Raw genomic sequence first — 6,524 nt, forward strand, 5'->3', positions numbered from 1 at the left:
GCAAACCATCTAGAAATTGTTAACTTGTTCCTGTAAACTTCCATGAGAACCAGGAAATCGTCCTCAATGCATTGGTTCCAATGTCCTATCTGAATCAAAATAACTTTAAGATTTCATGTCAATACTTATAAATCCTGCAATATTTGAAGAAAAATTCCTGAGTCAAACTGTAGCATTTGTTGTATCTCATATTCCCAAGCGTTTTCTAAGAGACAAGTAGATCACACCGCCATAAATGTGCCCTGACTGAATCAAGTGCCCTCTGACTCAATCCACTGCAGTGCTACAATTTCAAACCAAGCAATGTTTCCCCCATCTTTTCTATAAAAGGCAAGCATTTATCCGTTATTTGCATACAACCTGATAAAGAAAGAATCTGTATAGCCTGTTGTCTTGCAGATAATAAAGAGACAATGCCATTATCTGTAATCCCACACTTTGCCAAATCTAAGTCCTGTAAAGCTGGACAAAGGTCAGCAATAATCTTCAGACTTCGATCTGTCACCTTTCTACAACCATCTAGAATTAATGTCTGAAGGTTTTCTCCACATAGGTTGGCTATACCAAATATAGCCCAATCTGTAACTTGTACACACCCACTCAAGTTGACTTTCACCAAACTTGTTTTACTGTTATCCAAGAGAGCAAGAAGACCATCATCAGATATTCCTAACAGCCCACTAAGATCAAGTTGCTGTAGTTAAGGGAAATCTCTCCCTAACATGGCGAGGCATCCATTTCCAAAACCTGGACAAGTAACGAATATTGAGAGATTTCAATGATTCACAGACTGGTATTGATGTTGTGACCAATGAAGATTCCTTAATTCCCTCACATTTAATCAATGACAACACTTTTAACTTTCCACTGCAATTAGAAAGCACATCTATGAGACCACAGCAAGATACCAACTTGCTATCCTCTATTTGAAAATTTTCAAGTGATATGGAAACATGTGTAAATGCTCTCAAGCCATCATCAGTCAATGACTCACACTTTAAACTTTGTCCAACTACCTCAATACTCACCTCTGTCAATCCTCGACAAGCGGTAACTGAAAGATGCTTTAGCTTCTGCAAACCCATTGTATTCCCCATACTCAAGAAGCCCTTCTCTGTGACATTGAATAGGTTCTCAAGCGACAGATCAGTTAAAAATTTACCATAATGCCCAACTGCAGCAAGAGTAATATTAGTCAATCTTAAAGCCTGCAGCTTTAACTTCATCACGTTTTGGTATTGGACAGAATTGTAATAACCCCTTCATCACTGACAAGGTAGCAGTCATTGATACTCAACGATTGAAGTCGGACACAGTTCTGTCCAATTTCTTTTAGGGACTTATTTCCCACCTGGGGGCATGATTCTAGATTAAGGGTCAATAAGTTTGGACAGTTCACAGCAACAGATTCCAAACCTTTGTCTCCTATCCATGGGCACTTGCACAAATCATGTTTCTCCAATAACTTACAGCCCTTCGCTATTGCAGCTAGCCCTGCATCACCAACTGATGGGTAGTTCCAAAGTCTCAAAACTCTTAGAGCTGGGCAGCCAAGGCCAATAGCACATAGGCCTATATTGGTAATCCCTCGACACAGGATGGAACCACGAACTAGAAGTTTTCCCAAGCCTCCATGGCCGCCTACACAGACAACAACTGCAGCAAGCCTAATATCAGTAGGTTGAGCACAAAGTAGGTTGAGCACCCACTGGGGCGCAAATCTCAAGGGGTCTAAGCATCTTCGAGCTGCTAAAATTTAATGGCATAGGGAGTCGAGGGCTAACAAGGCTAATCAAACCCAGAAGATTGCTCAGATTATTATTGTTGTTGTTGGTGTTGTGATTATTGCTAGCAAACAATCCGGTGTCCGAGAGATTCAGGTTGCTCACGGGCATCATTCTGGGGCTCAGATTGGAGGTACCACTACCACCCATCTGATTGTGTGGGCTACTGAAATTAGGTGTCGGGATAGCAGCATTCATGCGGGGACTCAAACTCACGAAGCTGGGACTCAGCTGCCTGAAAATTCCTCCCGACAACCTCCCATACAAGTAGCCCTTGCTGCTACTATTGCTACTGGCATTGTTGCTACTCACCAACCCCTGGAAAGCTAACTTCTGGAAGGGACTCGAACCCGCAACGTCTGGGAGCTGGGGAGCATGGTGATGATGAAGATGATGCTGATGATGGTGGCTCCCCCCAGCTAGAAAAGACTGGACCTGTGAAGGGTCGAGGCTGAAATTTGAAGTGGGTGACGATGAACAAGAATTCATGGCGTGGTGTAACAACATATTGGGAGGCTCAGGATTCGGATTGATCAGAGATGAATAGCATCAAAATCCTTCATATCTATATTGAAACAAGGACCCTCAGGATGGCTGTTAGCATTTATTCATACTGGCAGTAGTTATATCGTTATTGTTAGTATTGTTGTGAGAAGTAAACCATTCTTCCGCGTCCAACATTGCCTTGAACGTTGGCAAATTCAAATTCTCATCGTTGTTGCAGTGGAGGTCTGTGGCATCTTCCAGACCCCACATGCCACCATTCACATTCATTCTCGACAACATTTTTATCCCCAATCAGTCCTCAATGCTATCAATCTATATCTGTATATATAACTTACTAGTGCTCTGTATATCGATTAATTATGGCGACAACTACCATATATGATTTAGCTTTTATATGCAAGAACCAATTAGTATGAAGCTTTTGGATGCATATTCCCGCAAAATCTAATGACTCTCAGCCATTTCTAGTCCCTAGGATTTGATCCTGCACCATCTAAAGAGCTGGAAAGCCTGTTTCTTCTACTCAGAACTTGCTCTTTCGGTCTTCAAGGCAAACCTGTAGCAAGCATTGGGTCTGTAAATTTGAACTCTGAATGATCCATTTTAGTGCCTCCTGGAGTTAAATACAAGAATCATTGTTTTTAGCTTTTTATTTTAGGTCTGGATTGGTCATTTTTGGTACCTTTGAAGTTAAATATCAGAACTTTTATTTCGCCATTAATTTGATCTTCGGACTGTCCATGATCCATCTGGACATTTCTTGCCAACAAACTTTAGAAGAAAAATAAAATTGTGCTATGACTACAGCATTTGTAGCACCAGATAAAATGGAGCCAGTGAATATGTCGAAGGTGTGGCCAAATAAACCTCAACAACGGAAATAATTTATTTATTTTTCTTTTGTTTCAGAGATTAGAACTCGTCTCTCCTAATAGAGGTGGCAGTGTTTATAAAGTCGCTCCTTTCTGAGTCGTCTTGACTGCAGCGTCTTCCTTACCTGGCCTGCCTCCTGCAGCCCGCGCTGTGGCCTTTTTTTTCTGCGCTGACTCTTCATGTAAGACTATCCTTTTCATTTTAGAGGACTCAAGGAAACCTATCATCCAACCGTTTTGCCGCTAACTTGGCAGGAATGTCCATCTACCGTACCCATAGATGTATTTTAACAATAAGTTAAGATTTGATTACAGATCAGTCCATTTACTATTGCATATTGGTGTCAGATATGAAGGAAATTGCAAATATTTTGCTGAGGAAGATAAATGTTTTCATGATTTTAATTTCACTCAGTAGTTCAGTAAATGCTATGGTTTAGTATTGAGAAACTGACAAAACTCATGCAGTTCGTTACCTTCGGGTTAACTATAGGTTGTTTCTTACAACTCGTGCAGTTAGCTGTTTTCGGGTTAACTATAGGTTGTTTCTTATGTTTTTTTTTTGGATTTCAACTTGAGCTTCAGATCGTTCATTTTAGTGACACTTGCTGCTAACTATCATGTTTTTCACTTTGGGCTGTTCAGTTTGCCACATATTAGGGTTAAATATTTAATGAAATTGCAAGACTTTTGCATGTGATGATAAGGATGTTGGGTCTGTAACTTCCAGAAATGCCAATATCAGTTACGGAATTGCTTAAGCTAAAATGTTGTATCAAGTTATCAACAATTTCTATGAACATACTTACATAGTGAGAGATCGGTAGTATTGATGTATGACTCATTTAAAATGTTATACTGAAGTAGTTGGTCAAGTTCAACATAGACTTCACATAGTTTAATGGATTGTGTGTAAGCATGGGGCTCAAATCTATATGCAAGGTTGTCATTAATGGGAAGTATAAATTGTGGGTTTAGTGGGCTTGGGTCCAGATTTTGAACCAAAGCTCTGATACCATATGTAAGAGCCCTATCCTAGGGCCTGCTAACTTCAATTTGTTTTTGAAATTAAATGCGATAAGAGGCGATAACTTACCTACTTACATGGATTTTAAACAAATAGAATTTTATCGTTTACATTATAATCAACATAAATTAAGGTGAATATTTCATTCCCATTAACTTTACAAGAGTAGTCTATGGAGGAATACCTATACCGGTGGCTGATGAAGATACCTTTGTCCTGTTGCTCCTGCTCAACGCTCCTCTTTACGGACCGAACCAGATTTACCTCCCAGCCAACTAGGAATAATCCCTAGCCCAGGAAACCTCCACAGGTTCCCTAGCCCTCCGAGCCCAAGTCCAACCAGATGTAGTGTGTGTGTCCAAATGAAAGATCCAAACCAAGATAACAATACTTCCCTCCTCTCAACAACCCAAGAAACCTCCACAGGTTCCTAAGGTCTCCAAGATCACAACAAGTCCAAACAATCACAACCAACCCCACAATCATAAGCAAGACCCAACCTCCCCCTTTTCTCCCTTCCCCCTTCCCTTTTTATACCCTCTTTCCCTTCTCCATCTCAACCACCTCTCATTAATGTCATTAACTTCTCATCCATCCTTACAGTTGACTTCTCTTCTCCCAAGTAAGCTGGGAGTACATTTGGAAATGTGACATGAATATAAAATTGGGAATTTAATGGGAAAGGACCATGTCTTCTCCCAAGTAAATCTAAAAAGTACATTTGGGAATGTGAGGTGAATATATATATTGATAGTTAAATGGAGAGGACTATGTCTTCTCCCAAGTAAATGTGAGGGTACATTGGGGAATGTGAGATGTAATTACATGGAGAGGACCATGTCTTCTCCTTAGTAAATGTGAGGGTACATTGGGGAATGTGAGATGTAATTACATGGAGAGGACCATGTCTTCTCCTTAGTAAATGTGAGGGTACATTGGGTAATGTGAAATGAATATATATATTGATAATGAGATGGAGAGGACTATGTCTTCTCCCAAGTAAATGTGAGGGTACATTGGGTAATGTGAAATGAATATATATATATATATATATAATGAGATGGAGAGGACTATGTCTTCTCCCAAGTAAATGTGAGGGTACATTGGGTAATGTGAAATGAATATATATATTGATAATGAGATGGAGAGGACTATGTCTTCTCCCAAGTAAATGTGAGGGTACATTGGGGAATGTGAGATGAATACATATATTTTGAAATAATGGAAGGAGACCATATCCTACCTAATATTCAATTTGAGAAGGTAAGTGGGGAATTTGAATAATGGAAATCATGAATTTTATATTAGACCAATATTTCTCAATATTTTCAGATAATGTAAACATTAACAAAATTTGTAGGATAAGATTTAAGTGGGGCATTACATCATATGAGCAATGGTGACAGACCATAGCCTCAGTCACCAAAAACTGAACGTCACCAAAGGTGGCATCGCTAAAAGTATAGGTGTTATGGTGACATTCAAAGCCCATCACGAACATTGTTATAATGAAGGATAGTGACCGTCACCATTTCACATGAAAAATAATGATTTATTGTTATGGATCTTTAATGGCCATCACTATTGGTGCATATATATGGTGACTTTCATTGACCGTCACCAAAATCGGCATTGCTAGAATTATAGGTGTTGTGGTGACATTTAATTTCCATCACTAATAATGATTATAATGATGAACAATGACTGTCACCATTTCATATCAACAACAACGATTTATGGTTACGGACCTTTGAGGGTTGTCACTATTGATGCATATATATGGTGGCATTCGTTGACTGTCACCATTTCATATTTTTGGTGAGGGTCGAAAAATGTCACCAAAGCTCATTGGTGATGGTCAAAAGAGCCTCCGTCACCAAAAATTGATTGTCACCATTCCATATGGATGTTAGGGCATGATGGAATCGAACCACCAACCTCCTACTTGTAAAGAAGGTGCTCTTCCATTGAGCTAGCACCCTTTAAAGAATTATATTTTTTAAAATTAGACCTTGAAACTTCATAAATTGTAAATTCTACAACTTTCAATAAATTAAAGTCTTAGCAATATTTTACTAAACAAGAAAAGTAACATCGAAGATGTAGGTCCCTAACTAATGGTTATTGAAGTTATGAAAATTGGGTGGAGGGAAAAATAGTTATGTATAAGAGAATCAATATGTTCTGTTGAATACTAAATTAGAAGTGAAACTCTGAAGACATTTATAACCTATAAATGATCTATAACTATCAAATGCACCAAATATTGCAAAGAAAATGTCATAAGTGGATATCATATGGAAGAAGAGGAGGCAGGGACTTGGAACCCTTGTA

At 39.0% G+C, this 6,524-nt stretch overlaps 2 pseudogenes; both read right to left on the reverse strand.

Moving 5' to 3' along the window:
- Positions 1–205: 205 nt before the first annotated feature.
- Positions 206–3,345, reverse strand: LOC149181265 (EIN3-binding F-box protein 2 pseudogene; annotated as a pseudogene).
- On the reverse strand, positions 1,695–2,570 carry LOC149181266 (uncharacterized; annotated as a pseudogene).
- Positions 3,346–6,524: the final 3,179 nt, after the last annotated feature.

This window comes from Pinus tabuliformis, chromosome 3_2 (assembly GCF_031772625.1).
Source record: "Pinus tabuliformis cultivar Carrire ecotype Pingquan chromosome 3_2, CPIR1, whole genome shotgun sequence".
Taxonomy (NCBI): domain Eukaryota; kingdom Viridiplantae; phylum Streptophyta; class Pinopsida; order Pinales; family Pinaceae; genus Pinus; species Pinus tabuliformis.